Raw genomic sequence first — 15684 nt, forward strand, 5'->3', positions numbered from 1 at the left:
GATGTTTTAATAAAGCCTCCTTTTTCAGTATTGGCTATAGAGGTGTAGGGGGCTTCCGTGGTGACTCAGCAGTAAAGAACCCATCTGCAATGAGGGAAACACGGGTTTGATCCCTGGGTCAGGAAGAACCCTGGAGGAGAGCATGGCACCCCACTCCAGTATTCTTGCCTAGAGAATCCCCATGGACAGAGGAGCCTGGCAGGCTACAGTCCGTAAGTAGTCGGTCTGCAAAGAGTCAGACGCGACTGAAGTGACTGAGCGTGTATGCACAGAGATGGAGATGCCAGATCAATCGCCACCATTTCATCCCCCACTTTTTCCTCGACCATCTCTTCCCAGCAACTGGTACATACTAAAGAAAGGGGAATTATGATTCATTTATGATCCACTTATTCAATTATGAAGATTGTTTCTGGCCCTTGTTGGGCTTCCGACACTTAATTTGTGGGTTTGCTATGAAGTCTTCCAAAACTGTAAGGATGCAAACACAGAGATACTTAAAGATGACACAGAACAAAGCAGAAAATGGAGAAAAAAAAAGTGGTATGAAGTACAGCGGTGCACCTCAATTTATGCTGCAGGTGTTTTGCTGAAAATTATGTGTAGATCAAATTGATTTATAAACTAAATCCTATTATAAATTCAACAAGAATACTGTGATAGAACCTTGGGATGGAAATTTTTATAATGAGAAAAATCCTTTTGTGTTGGGGATAGTCAATTCCCAATCTCCATTTTGGATTCTGGTTTTGTTTCTTTTTTTTTTCAAGGGGGGGCTCATCTCTACATAAATACCCCGTAACTCCCTTGGGTCCTTAATGGACAGGAATGTCATGAGACCAAGAGAATTTTAAAAGACTCTGAAAGTATGCCCGTCTACCCTATTTATAATAGTAATTTCCATAATGTTTTAATGGGAGGGATGCAGGAATGCTATCTGAAAAAGGATGAGAAAGTGTAAGCCCTGGGTAAGATTCTAGGACCACCGCTGGAGGTGATGGGATGGAAAGGCTTGGAGAATAAGAGCACCTCCTTCAGATCCCCCAGAAGCTATGAGCCCTTCTCTCTTGACAGCTGAGAGGGCTGTGATGGAAGTTGAAGGAGTATAACCCTCTGTCCCCAGGTGACACCTATGACTGCCTTGCACTTACAAAGTAAGAAGCTCCCTGGTTTTCCTCTATAGTCAAAGGTTACCAGCCACCCATGTGGTTTTTCAAAATCAAAAGTACTGCATTAAAAAAAAAAAAAAGACTGTATCTTCATAATCAGTGGAATCAAAAGATCTGAAAGACTTGTTTCATGTTCCTACTGGGGATTAACTCATTACAGTTGAGTGTGTGTCCCCTGTAGACAAGTGACCCAGTCCCCACCACTCCTTATTGGATTACATCCCACCTGATTCCTATGGGCATTTTCTGCTCAAGCCTGGAAGAAGGAAGAAGGCCCTTCAGAGCTAAGCCCCACCCTGTGGTTCAACCACATCAGTGAGAGAGGCAGTTCAGCTTTGCCCATTCCCACCAATAGCCCACAAACACCTATGATCTCAAAAATCTTGCTCTACTCTGGGTCAGATTTCAACACTTCTAAGACTGGTTTTGTTTTGTTTTGTTTTCCTTTTTTTAAAAAAACAATAGTTTTGTTTGTTTGTTTGTTTTTAAGATCCATCCCCAAATCTTTCACACCCTCTGCTCTTGAAGTGCCTGCCAGGGTCTCTCCGTCTAGTGATCATCATTACTCTACATGGCTGCTGTCACCAGAATCAGCAGTGAAACCACGTCTCCAAAGCTTCTGCTTCACAGACATGCTTAATAAATTAACTTTGTCCTTTTAGAGCACAGAGCCTAGAGAGGAGCACCGATTTTGTTTCTTCCTGCTTTACGTCAGCATAATATAATCTGAAAATCATTCTTCAAAAAAGAACCCTACCCAATACACTCATTTCTTCAAAGCACTATTACCAGAAGCTTAATCGACAAAGGATGAAGACACTCGGGCCCACTGTGCCCTAACTGGGAGGTGGTGGATGGAGACGTAAACCCCATACTCAGGCAGGCCTGGCACCTTGGGTACCAAGATGAGTGACATGCTGCCCGAGGCCTTGTACCTCAGGCACTGCCTGAAGCCACCCAGGACAGGAGAGGTCAAGATCAACATTTTAAGGGTTCTGACCCGCTACAAGGTTTCTCAGCAACCACAAGTCTTAATCCGTGTGGGAACTGCCAAGACCTGCTGATCTGTTTCTTGTCACTGGGGTTATGACCACTGCTGCGAGCACTGATGAACACGAATGCTCCACCCAGCACTGTTCTACGCAACCACTGGCTGTATTTTCTCATCCTCAAGACAGCCTCATTACCATCAGTGCCTTTCTATAAGGAGAACCTGAAACTTAGAGTCTAAAGGATAATAATAAAACTAAAATTCTTTAAGAACACTGTTCTAATCCTCTAAACACAGCAGGCACTGTTCTAAATGCCTCCATATGCTGGTTCAATTAATCCTCATAACAGCCTTAATTGTGTTACGATTTATGTCATTATCTTCCTATTATAGGGGAGGAAAGTGAGGCACAGGGAGGAGGCCAAAGCCAAGCTCACCAAGCCAGCAAGTGATCAGGAAGGATGCGAACTCAGGCAGTTGGCTGTCAAAGCTGTGTTTTAATCTCTAGCCTGTTTGGTCAAGGTCATATACTGGTCAGGGCGAGAGCAAAGTGTCTACTCCACGTGGTCAGAATCTAGACCCACAGCATAGCCATGTGCTCTGCAACTTCTCAAGATCATTGCAGTCAGGTCTCCTCTGCAGTTGTCTCCACTGACTGACCCAGAGGCTCTGGGATGGATGCTCTGCCTCCACAGAGCCAGGCTGAAAGATCTTTCCTAGTCTCATTTATTTGTGAAATCTCAGGAGAACCTCTAGCAGAGGAGATAAGCCATATGAAAGAATTCCATGTCATGATGGCGCCTTTTACATGGGCCACTCTCATAGTAGGGGACCCTCTCAAGGTGTCGTCTCTAAATACAAGAAGCAGAATTATATTAAGTTTCCTTCCTAGGGGGTTGGAATTCTATCTAGTACTGAAACCTGATAGCTCAGTTGGTAAAGAATCCGCCTGCAATGTGGGAGACCTGGGTTCGATCCCTGGGTTGGGAAGATCTCCTGCAGAAGGGAAAGGCTACCCACTCCAGTATTCTGGCCTGGACAATTCTATGGACTGTATAGTCCATGGGGTCACAAAGAGTTGGACGCAACTGAGTGACTTTCCCACATCACACACTGAAATCTAAAACTCCCCAAGCTCTTGGGTCTAACCTTTCTTACCCTCTTTTAGCCATATATTCCAGTTTCTGTGGAAAAAAAAAAAAAAAAGTGTGCCTGAAGACATATAACACACCCACACTCACAACGTTACCTGTTTTCCCTTTCAAAGGAACTAGAAATTCCGGGCTCTGAGAAGCCTCTATCGGCCTGTGACATGGTCACGGGCATCTGGGTCCTACAAACACTGGCCTGCGGAACACAATCAAATCATCAGCCACTCACTCCCAATGACATTAATAGAGAGTGGATGGGGGAAAGTTTATAAATCAGGATGAATCATTTGGTTCACCCAGGGAAAAGATAAATAAACCAACACTCCAATTAATTTTAACCTGAAGAAGAAAGTGCTTGTGAATGGTGCTTCAGCCAAGTCCTTAGGGTCTGAACAACCTTAATTATTCACAATGCAAATTGCTTCTACTGCTTGTTGGATAATTCCTTAATGCCGTCTATCTTTCTTCCTCTTCCCTTCTCTCATCCCCTCTGCATCTTCCCCTCTCCTTTCTTGCTCTTTATTCCTGAAGAATCAATAGGAAATTTCTGGAAAAGGCCTTCCAATTACCCAGTTGTTTTCTCCAAAAACTATTAATGAACTTTTTGCCTTCTGTATCTTTGGCCACGCCCCAAGGAATGTGGAATCCCAGTTCTCTAACCAGACTTCAGTCTCCGGCAGTGAACGCACCTAGTGCCAACCAATGGACTGCCAGGGAATTCCCACGAATCTTTTAATGACGTTTTCCAACCTAATCAGCTTATCCTGACATCCCAAGGCTCAAGGAGGCCTAAATAATCCACAGATGAGGTCCACAGCCCCTTGGACTGCTGGGAATTGAGTGCAAAACTGTAGAGTCTAGCTGTTTCCTGACTCTCTGCTTATCCAGGGGTCTACAATTTTCATAAAACTCTTCAGAAAGTCTATATTCCCCACCACCTTCCAAAAAAGAGCATTAAGCATTAAAGAACTACTCCATACCTACCTAACCACTGTATCACAAGGACATTTAAGATGCAGAATGGAAGAGTCTGGATTTTGGAGCCAGGCAGTCTCAAATCCCAGCTCTGTCACTTACAAGTTGCATGAATTCAGACCGGTGTCCTAACTTCCCTGAGCCTCCTTTCTTCATCTCTAAAATGATGATAATAACATCTTCATTGCAGGATTACTGCTTGATTAAACAAAATAATGCATGAAAGTACATAGCATTCATCTACAGAAGAAGCAAAACAAAAATCTTCTCTACAGGAGAAAAAAGGTATATCTAGGCTCATTCGTGGTAAACTTGCTCTCCTGTCTTTGGGAGGTGCATCCCAGGCTTTGTTACAGATAAAGGTCACTGCTCTATAGAGATAATCAGGCTAGGACGGTCCCTAGGAAATCCACAAGAATCAGATAGTAGGAGACATCTTTTCTGAGCCTCATATTAGATTGTAATTCCTTTTATGGATCTCATAGTGAAATGCCCAATCTGAATTAAAATAAACTTCCAACCTTCTGCTTCCCCACCCACTTTAATCTACTGCCCCTGCGCCCCCCAACATGGTAAGCGAGGTCTGAATATTTCAGTCGTGTAAAATGTGAAGCTGTATCACTGTAAAGACACTAACGTGACTTGGGGGAGTCTGCACAGCCAGTCGCCAGGGGTCCTGCGGCAAGATTCGCATCTCCTCCATCCCAAGGCAGCACGGTCCTACCTGGGTCAGTTGACTCTCTGGGGTGAATGCCAATTGGATGATTCTAGATCCTTTGCCTGCTGGGGCTTCTAGGACAGCAGCAGTAGATTCCGGAAATATCTTGATTAGTTGGCTCCTGTTTTATTGGCCAGATTCCAGGGAGAGAGGGCCAGGAAAACACTGGGGATAAGAAGACCCCACCTCAGCATTTCTGCTTCCCAAAACAAACTTGTCCTGACCGCCAGGAAAAAAACAAAAAAGTCAACATCAACCTTCAGCCTAATTAGCTGAGACTAGGTCAGGGACTGGAACTGATGACTATTCTCTAGATATTTGATTTTATATTACAAACTGGATCTGGTGTGCGCTACTGCAGAGCTGAACGGCATTTAAATACCTATGGCATTTCTCTTTGGCTGCGAGGAACTGTAATTTGGAAGCCATTTATAGTGGTCATAGTTCTTTCTCATCAGACCATGTTGTGACAGAGACTGTGTCGGTTTTCTGGATTACACTGACCCTGCCACTTGCTCATCTTATACTACTCAGGTGATCCTTGCCCACTTGTACTGTCATCCTTAAAGTTCTAATTATCAGCCTCACTCTCCAGCTGAAGAAACCGTCTTTAACGAAACAAGTTTAAAAGAGCGTACAGGAGAGTGAGAGCCTACCTAGAATAAATCAAGAATGAGAACCACGTGCCAGTGGCGACCTCCTGGGATACTTTCTTCACTGGACATGCATACGCGGTGGCAGGAAATGCAGAAAGCAGAAGGGTCAGGCCAAATGTTCTAAGAGCCACTGCTGGGGGAATACCATGCTCCCCTTCCTTCCTCAGTTCTAGGGGTTGTCCCCTGACCAAGGGTCACTTCCCTAAGGCAGCACAGTTTCACAGAGAGTGAGCTTAGGCAGAGGTCATGGGCAAAGGGAAGAGGAGCACCTTGGTAATGCTGACTCACTTGCAGAAAGAACCAAACAGGCCAATGAGCCAGAGAACCGGGGCAGTAAGTATACGGAAAGCGTCACTACTTGGTATATCCACCTGACATCACACAAGTTCCAGAAGAGGGCAGTCCTTGAGCATATCAGCTGCCTCTCCCAGCACAAACCTGGTGCCCACAGAAGGATTTGGATAGCTTTTTCTGCCATGCCTCTGCTATTGGCCTGCTGCTAACACTGGGGCACAGAGCTCTCCAAAGGGGAGCTTTCCATGAGTCTGTCTCAATCTCAGCCTCTGTCTCTCTCCTTTCGTCATATTTGCTATACATGTGGGATGTTATGGTTCCACAGACCCAGACACACCTGGGGTTCTGCTCACCTAAGTGCTAGATGAGTCTGTTCCCAGAATAGAAAGTCAGTGATCCCAAGCTCCATTCTAACCAACAAGGCATGGTCCAAGTTTGTGACTCTTAATCCCAAATTGGGAGAAGAGTCACATTCCTTCTGAAAGGTTCCTAGAAGACTTTCGATCCCACATGACAGTGACTTTGAAAGTCTGTTTTGAAAACAGAGCTGAGCACATGGGTATGCCTGTCTCCTCTCTGCATACAGCTCCCAAGTCTCTGGATCTAAAGGGAGCATACAAAGAAGCACATCTCCTTTGCAAGGCCCTCACAGCACTAGAAAGGCTATGGGGTATTCCAACATCTAGAGCCTGAGCCTAGAGGATGACCCTAAAGACCAGGGTGCCTTGGGGAGACTCAGCACCCAGTTCAAGCATCAGCTCCCTAGAGCAGCTTTTCTTCACCCACCGAGTTGCTGATTGCTCCCTCCTCTTATGCCCATCCTGCCCTAGACCCACCTCTGCTGGAGTACCAATTAGAGCATCTAGCCCTGGAGCTGGAGCTCCTGAGACTCAGATGCTGGTGCTGGCCCCATTATCCACCTAAGAATCTTGTGACACCCCAATAGTTGGTCACAGATAGCTCACAGAGCTGGCCTGGGCTGTTGGCCACCATGTAACCACCACTAGAGAGGCATGGTGGCCCTCCTCCTGTGACTTCAGGAGGAACCTAGGGACTAAGACCCAGGAGGCAGTCGGGAAGCTGTGGTGGCCACATGTCCACAAAAAGGAGGGTAGCAACCTCCTTTGAAACCGAAACTGCTGAGGTCCCATTCGCAGCTCAGACAGCACTCTGGACCCCTCCCAAGGGATCATTATCTCAATTATCTCACCTGGGCCATGACTAAACAACGCCGTGGTGCTACCGCTGAGACCCCAGATTCTAGCTTAGAGGTAACGTCCTGCCGGTGCCCTGGAACTTCTGTTGCCAAGAGATATAAGACTATCAGGCAGGAGGCCCATGTTCTCCCAGAATCTAGGGGAGGAAGAAGGGCTCTGAAAGGCTGGAATAGGCATGCTCTACCTGCCCTTTGTGATTTCAGACATGGTATTCAATCTCTTTTGAAATGCCAAATCATACTGAAGGAGCACATGTTATTTTTATGATTTTTCAGAAAGGGTCATGGACTAATAAGAGGTTGAGAACATTGCCTAGAGGGTCCATGCCCCCGCTGAGTACATGGTGCTGTTCTATTTATAACTGATATTAGTGGCCTTACTCCTAACATGGAAACAACAGCAGAATCCAGAACTAGCAGATGTATCCACCCCTGCAGACTTTCTACTTCTTCTCTCAGGTCTCGAGGATTCTGGATGTTCAGCTAAAAGGTTGCTCACATCAGGAAAAAGGAACTGACCAAATGCACAGTCCAGAAATAAAGGTCCCTGGCCTTCTTTTGTCTTCACGTAGGAGATACCCAATTGGACCCATCCTGCCTGAAGACCCCAGCATCCCACACCCCTCCTGCCACCCTGTCCCCAAGCAGGAGACAGCAACAGAAGATCCCCGGCAGCCACAGACACGTGTCAGGGTGATTTGGTGAGATCCAGCGCTGAAAGCAATTTCTTACTCAGAAAATCATTTATCATGCACAGTCTGTCGAAAACAATCTCATTTCAAACCCTTCCCAGGGAGAGAAGAACTGACAACTAGCACTAAGTAATCTACAGCATGGCCACTGGGAGCCATTTATCTTTCCTTCTCTCAGCCCAGGACTTGATGCATTCAGGAGAGGAGACGAGGGGAATGAGTCATACCAACTCTGAGGACACCCGTTCACCCTGTAAGGAGGGGCTTCAGATAAAAGTGTGGGATGCTATATTAGGACTCCCGGGTGCCTAACTGGAAATTTCTTATTTTCTCCATTTTACTAAGTCAATGCCCAGAAAACAATTTTAGTATCCTAAGAGAGAGTTGTACCTCCCTCAATGCAAAATATGCTCTTTTTGTACTTTTAGTTCATCTTAAGAGCTAGAATTCTCCTTCTTAAGGAGTAATTAAGGGAAAGCTGGTTGCTTTTTCTATATCATCTGACTTTCCTTTTGCCTAGGGCAGTGTTTCCTTTGCCAGACCATAGCATGGAGTTTATGGCATATTAGATAATTATTCTGTGCATGCCATTAGCACTGACGTCAACACCCTGGAAACAGACAGACTATCAAGCAATTTGAGGTCCATCAAGAAAAGCAGAAGGTGGAAAATTTTCCGTTAAGTTCCTGGCACTTTTTGGTAATTAGTTGCAGACAGGAAAAGCGATCAATCACTTTCCTTGCAGAGTGTCTGACTAAATGAAGGTTCAGGTTTTGAGGTTCACCGGGCCCACAAAGATGCCTGTGAACTTCAGAGTTCCGTCCTTTTACAGCTGCGGTCAACCAGTGACTTGGAAAGTCCTCCGACTGCAAATTATGACAGGGATGCTAACTTCCTAGGAAGCAAATTAAAACAGAAACACCTTTTTAGATGCACCAGTTCTCAGAAAGATTTGCGGCATAGATACTTCATGACTGTAGCGATTTTGATTCTGGAATAAATCACAAGGGTGTGTGTATGCGCTGTTGCAGGATGAAATGGTCCCAACGCTGTTTTCATTTGCTATCGTTATCAGAGCATCGGAAATCCTGACTTTGAAAGAAAGAATATGTAATTTTGCCCAAGACAAATGTAGAGATTAAAGTTAAAACTCTGGATTCAAATCCTCCTTGTGTCATATCCTAGCTGCCATTTCCAAACCTCTCTGTGCCCTGGGTTCCTCACCTGTTACTGGCATGAGTTGCCATTTCCTACTCCAGGGGATATTCCTGGCCCAGGGATCGAAACCAGGTCTCCTACATTGCAGGCAGATTCGTTACTGTCTGAGCTACCAGGGAAGCCTTCCTCGCCTAACGTTAGGGGGGGGTAATACTGATGCCTACCTTACAGGCTGCTATGAGGATGAACTGAGGTGACGCAAGCAGCTTAGCACAATGCCTACCACAGAGTAAGTAAGCATTTCATTAAAAACTTCCTGGAAAATTCTCGGCCAGAGATGAAAAGGTAGGCCAACTGGCCAGTTTCCTGGAGGTCAATGTACAAGATGCCCAAGAAATCACTAGAAACATAACAAGATCAAAAAATGGGATTTTCAACAAGAGTACTTACCACACATGATTAGGAAGAATGCTAGAGCAAACCACTTGTGAGAAGGTAAGACTCTGTAAGGATAAATTCGAAGACCAACAGAGGGTCTCCGAACGCCTGGAGCAAGTGGCCAGGGCCTTAGGGGTATCTCTGTAATAGTTTTTTTCCTCCCCTTCCCTCTCTTCCCCAACAGGAAGCTCAGTCTCTTCACTAAAGAAGTATGCAATAAATTATAAAGAATGCCAGTCTGCAGGCATGAACATTTGCTAGCCTGTCCAGGTGTCTCCTTGGTCTACCATGCTCTGAGCTATTTGGGCACTGGACCTAAACACTCTCTCTGCTCTTCTCATTCTCTCTCATTATTTAACCACCCATTAGTGGTCAGAAATTCCAGCTCAAGCCACCTGTAGTCAAGTCACAAGGCATCTCCCTCCACTGGGGCCAGACTCCAAGGGAGAAGTGACCCTCTGCACTCGTGTGAAGACCTACAGCACTTAAGACCAAGAAAAGAAAAATTCACTATTAAAATATTGTTGGGACCTATCAGTGTTATTTAGAAGGTGTGGCTGAAGTTTTTCTGTAGGGATGTAAGTTTACATCGTGAATGATATAAATAGTTGCTGACTTTTCCAAAGTTAATATAGCAGCCTGTGGTCCACAGTTTTTTTCATTTTGCTAGAATGATAAGAAGGCTATGGTCTGATCAATAACTTCTCCAAGTCCATCCTGAACCATGGACACTGTGGAAAGTAAACCAAAGGTGGGTCATCCACCTGGAGAATCTCAAAATCAAAAGGTAGCCCAGTTTATCTTCCTGATTTCATCATGAAGATTTATCTCCTTCACCCTCATCAACAGGTATACACAGAGGATCAGTTCAGTAGAGTAGCTCAGTCGTGTCCAACTCTTTGTGACCCCATGAATCGCAGCACGCCAGGCCTCCCTGTCCATCACCAACTCCCGGAGTACACTCAGATTCATGTCCATCGAGTCAGTGATGCCATCCAGCCATCTCATCCTCCGTCGTCCCCTTCTCCTCCTGCCCCCAATCCCTCCCAGCATCAGTCTTTTCCAATAAGTCAACTGTTCGCATGAGGTGGCCAAAGTACTGGAGTTTCAGCTTTAGCATCCAGTCCTTCCAAAGAAATCCCAGGGTTGATCTCCTTCAGAACGGACTGGTTGGATCTCCTTGCAGTCCAAGGGACTCTCAAGAGTCTTCTCCAACACCACACTTCAAAAGCATCAATTCTTCGGCACTCAGCCTTCTTCACAGTCCAACCCTCACATCCATACATGACCACTGGAAAAACCATAGCCTTGACTAGACGGACCTTAGTCGGCAAAGTAATGTCTCTGCTTTTGGATGTGCTACCTAGGTTGGTCATAGCTTTTCTTCCAAGGAGTAAGCGTCTTTTAATTTCATGGCTGCAGTCACCATCTGCAGTGATTTTGGAGCCCGAAAAAATAAAGTCTGACACTGTTTCCACTGTTTCCCCGTCTATTTCCCATGAAGTGATGGGACCGGATGCCATGATCTTCGTTTTCTGAATGTTGAGCTTTAAGCCAACTTTTTCACTCTCCTCTTTCACTTTCATCAAGAGGCTTTTGAGTTCCTCTTCGCTTTCTGCCATAAGGGTGGTGTCATCTGCATATCTGAGGTTATTGATATTTCTCCTGGCAATCTTGATTCCAGCTTGTGTTTCTTCCAGTCCAGCATTTCTCATGATGTACTCTGCATAGAAGTTAAATAAGCAGGGTGACAATATACAGCCTTGATGTACTCCTTTCCCTATTTGGAACCAGTCTGTTGTTCCATGTCCAGTTCTAACTGTCGCTTCCTGACCTGCATATAGGTTTCTCAAGAGGCAGGTCAGGTGGTCTGGTATTCCCATCTCTCTCAGAATTTTCCACAGTTGATTGTGATCCACACAGTCAAAGGCTTTGGCATAGTCAATAAAGCAGAAATAGATGTTTTTCTGGAACTCTCTTGCTTTTTCCATGATCCAGCGGATGTTGGCAATTTGATCTCTGGTTCCCCTGCCTTTTCTAAAACCAGCTTGAACATCAGGAAGTTCATGGTTCACGTATTGCTGAAGCCTGTCTTGGAGAATTTTGAGCATTACTAGCATGTGAGATGAGTGCAATTGTGCGGTAGTTTGAGCATTCTTTGGCATTGCCTTTCTTTGGGATTGGAATAAAACACAGAAGATAGATATATTAAATTTTCAATTGTTAATTTAATCAAGCATGATTTGACAGGGAACCTACTGCAAAGAGGGCACTCTATGATGAAGTCCAATACCAAAAATAGTGAGAGTTTAAAAGTAGATTATTTGAAATCCATCCCATTCCCATTACTCGCATTCATTGTTAAGAAAGCAGATCATTTATTCAGTCGACTATCTTCTAGGCACGTGGAATGAAGTGGCTCTTTATCTTCACTCAGTGCTAAGGAAGGCAATATCATGGCCAGTGTACAGATAAAATGGTCAAGACATACAGAGATCATAATTTGCCCAAGGCTGCACTCCTAGAAAGAGGCAGACCTGCACTTCCCACATTGCCCTGCTGGCCCACTCCTAAACCTGTCATGGAAGATAGAGCAAACTGCCTCACACGAACCAGGGTGGGTATCAAACGCTGAGCGCGAGCTGCTGCTACTCTAGAAATCACAGAGGAATGACTATACGCAAACAGAAACAAAAACAAAAGAATTGAAAATAACAAGTGTTGGCGAGGATGTGGAGAAACTGCAGTTTTCACACCGTGTTGGTAGGAATGTAAACCTGTACAGCTACCATGGAAAATACTTTCGTGATTCCTCACAAAGTCAAAACTGTTAGATAACCTAGCAAGTCCACTCCCAGATATGTAAGAATTTAAAAAAGGAATGAAAACAAATGCTTGTGTTCAAGTGTTTACAGCAGCAATTAGTCACAATAGCTAAAAGATGAAAACAACCCAAATGCCCATCAGCAGATGAAAGGATAAATAAAAGGGGATATATCCATACAATGGGATATTATTCAGCCATAAAAGGGATGAATCACTGACACAGGCTACAGCATGAATGAACCTTGAAAATATGCCCCGGGAAAGAAGCTAGACACAAAGGTCATATATGTATCACTCTATTTATAGGAAACATCCAGAAAAAGTGAATCCACAGGGACAGAAAGGAGACCTGGAACTGTCAGGGGCAAGGAGGACAGGGAAGCCGGAAATGACTGTCTAATGGGTATGGGGTCTCCTTTTTAGGTGATGAAATATCTTGGAACTAGACAGAGGTGATGACTGAATAACAGGAAATAAACTGAATGCCACTGAATTGGACACTTTCATATGACTAACGGCTAATTGTATGTTATGTGAATTTACCTTAATTTTAAAAAAAAGACAACCAAGGGTGGTAAAGTGTAGAAAATGATCCCTCAATTTCTCTATCCCATTCTGTCCTCTGTGAATGAGGAAAGGGAGCCATGCAGACTTGCCTAACCTACAGTAAAGTCCTACAGTAAAGTTCCATTGGTGAACTTCACTGGGATTAGAAATGAGCCCTCTGTCAATTAATGTAACACAGCTGGACAATGCAGCTGGATATTCCTGCTCCCCAAGGGCACTAGAGGGAAAGGAGAAAAATATTAAGGGAAATATATCTTCTTCAAGCATAACTGATTGTATCCCAACTCCTGTTTCTCTGGCTCAAGGCTAAGGTTCTCTGGGAAGGCTTTCTCCATCTCCAACCCAGGGAGAGAGGCCTTCTATTTCTAGGTAAGCACCATGCTTGGAGAATTCAGCATCATGAAACACTCTTGACTCTCCTCAACAGAGTGATTTACATGCTCAGAAAGAATCTGTTTCATTTGCTTTTGCTTGAAGTGGATAATCTCTATTAACAAAATGATTACTGCTTTAATTTCCAGAGCTCTCATCCATTACTGAAGCCATGCTGTCTCTAGAGAAGAACCCTAAGTAACTTGGGTTTTAACGCACCCAGGATTGATGATTTACTAAGCCTGGGCTTTAGCGGGGGCCAAGTGACTGGAGAAATCATGGTTCTTTTATCCATTATTCTGCTGACATCAAATGACACTTTTCTCTCCTTTACTATTTGTACACGTGACTAGGAGAAAATTATGCTCGATGGACATGTTTAAGATACACAAATTCTCAAGCAGCTTCTTTCCTGCTTGCTCCGATCTGTTTCCACTGAACAAATCTGGATTGGCCTGAGAAGTCATGAGGCGCAGGGCTCATTCTCTCTGCGCTGGCTTGGCTTTCTGAAGTGTGTGGTTTTTACGTCATCGCCTTGAATGCAAGCGTGTGCATGTAAAGATATATGACATGTATACAGTGAATACTTTTCCCTGTTAAAGGTACAGTGAAATTGATGGTGGTAACACCCTGCTGCCCAGCTCCCTGAAAGTTTGTGGTCTTTAGGTCTGCCACTAATCCTCTCAACACTTCTACAGACTGGAACTGAAACTCTGGTCCTCTAGGAGGAAAATACTAGTTATTAAGACTCACAGCCTAGAAGTCATTCTTGAGTTCTATTTTCAACTAAACAGCACGTTCTGGCCATGACACCCCCTAGTATGTCCTCACCACCTCCATCCCTCCTGGCCCAAGAGATAACCTTCTCAGCTGGGACTAATGAAACATCAGCCTCCCAGATATTCTCTTTGTGAGATAAAAATCTTGGGCCTTACACTCTATCATTTGCATCATAGTCAAAAGGACTATTTTTGACAACAGCTCTATTGAGTTACGTACCACACAATTCGCCTATTTAAAGTGTACAGCTCAATAGTTTCTAGTATATTCAGAGTTGTGCAACCATCACCACAATCCACTTCAGAACATTTTCATGACCTAAAAGAAACCCTCTGTGTCCTTTAGCTGTCAATTGCCAATCTTCCCACTCTATAAGGCCTAAAGCTAACCCTAATCTACCCTCTGTCTCTATACACTTGCTTATTCTGAACTTCAACATGAATAAAGTCATATAATCTGTAATCTTTTAGGATTGATTTCTTTCACTTAGCATAATGTTTTCAAGGTTTGTACATGTTGCGGCATCTATCAGTACTTCATTCCTTTTTATGGCCTAATATTCCATTGCATAGATATACCATGTTAGATTAACCCATTTGTCCATGGAGGAGCATTTAGGTTGTTCTCATCTTCTGGTTCTTATAAGCAAATGCTACTATGAACATTCAGGTACAAGTTTCAGCTCAGTCGCTCAGTCATGTCTGACATTTATTTTCATTTCTTTGGGGTATATACCTAGGAGTGGAATAGCCATGTCTTATGGCAACTCCATGTTGAACTTTTTGAAGAAATGCCAGACTGTCTTCCAAAGCTACTGTATCCTTTTACACTTCCATCAGCAGTTTACAAAGGTTGCAGTTTGTGCATATCTTCACCCTTGCCAACACTTGCTATGAGCTCTCTTTTTTATTACAGCCATACTATTATGTGTGAAGTGGTATTTCATTGAAGTTTTGATTTACAATTCACTGATGACAAATGTGCTGATGAACCTCTCCTTGGCTCATGGTTTCATTGTCTTTTTATTACTGAGTTGTAGAGTTCTTTATGGAGTCTAGATACAAACCTATCAGATACACGATATGCAAATGTATTCTTCCATTCTGTGCCGTCTTTTCACTTATTGATAGTGTCTTTTAAGAAACAAAGGTTTTAAATTCCGATGAGGTTCAATTTACGTATTTCTTTTCTTTTCTTGCTTACGCTTTTGGTATCCTACTCAAGAATTAACTGCCAAATCTATTGTCACAAAGGTTTACTCTACTTTCCCCTAAAGGTTAACAGTTTCTGCTCTTGCGTTAGGTCGTTGATCCATTTTGAGTTAATTTTGACTATGATGTAAGGTAAAGGTCAAACCTCATTCTTTTACATGCACCTATACAGTTGTCCCAGCATCTTTTTAAAAAACATACTACTCTTTCAACAGTGCATGATTTTGGCACCTCATCAAAAATCAATCAACTATAAATGTATGGGTTTTATTTTGAACTATGAGTTTTAGTTTGTTAACCTATACATCCAGAATGGCTTTCAAAAGTAGAAATCACATGATTTCTCTCTCAATAAAACAGCTCACCCCCCATCACAAATCACACTCTGTTCCAAAGGTTCTTGCCCAGGGGCCACAAATTCCCAAGAGGTCCTAGGATAATATTCAGGAAGTCCACCAATTTGGATGAGA

At 43.8% G+C, this 15684-nt stretch overlaps 1 protein-coding gene across 10 annotated transcripts in view; it reads right to left on the bottom strand.

Annotated features, from left to right (window-relative positions):
• The window catches only part of KCNMA1 (potassium calcium-activated channel subfamily M alpha 1), a 767665-nt gene that overhangs the window by 352721 nt on the left and 399260 nt on the right, over positions 1-15684 (bottom strand). The window contains exon 5 of one of the 10 annotated variants that reach the window (XM_027962119.3): positions 1-15684. This exon is cut by the window's left edge and continues 19099 nt beyond it; it is cut by the window's right edge and continues 14961 nt beyond it. The gene's annotated coding sequence lies outside the window, so the exon portion shown is untranslated. 10 annotated transcript variants of the gene reach the window in all.

The sequence above is a fragment of the Ovis aries genome, chromosome 25 (genome assembly GCF_016772045.2).
Source record: "Ovis aries strain OAR_USU_Benz2616 breed Rambouillet chromosome 25, ARS-UI_Ramb_v3.0, whole genome shotgun sequence".
Taxonomy (NCBI): Eukaryota; Metazoa; Chordata; class Mammalia; order Artiodactyla; family Bovidae; genus Ovis; species Ovis aries.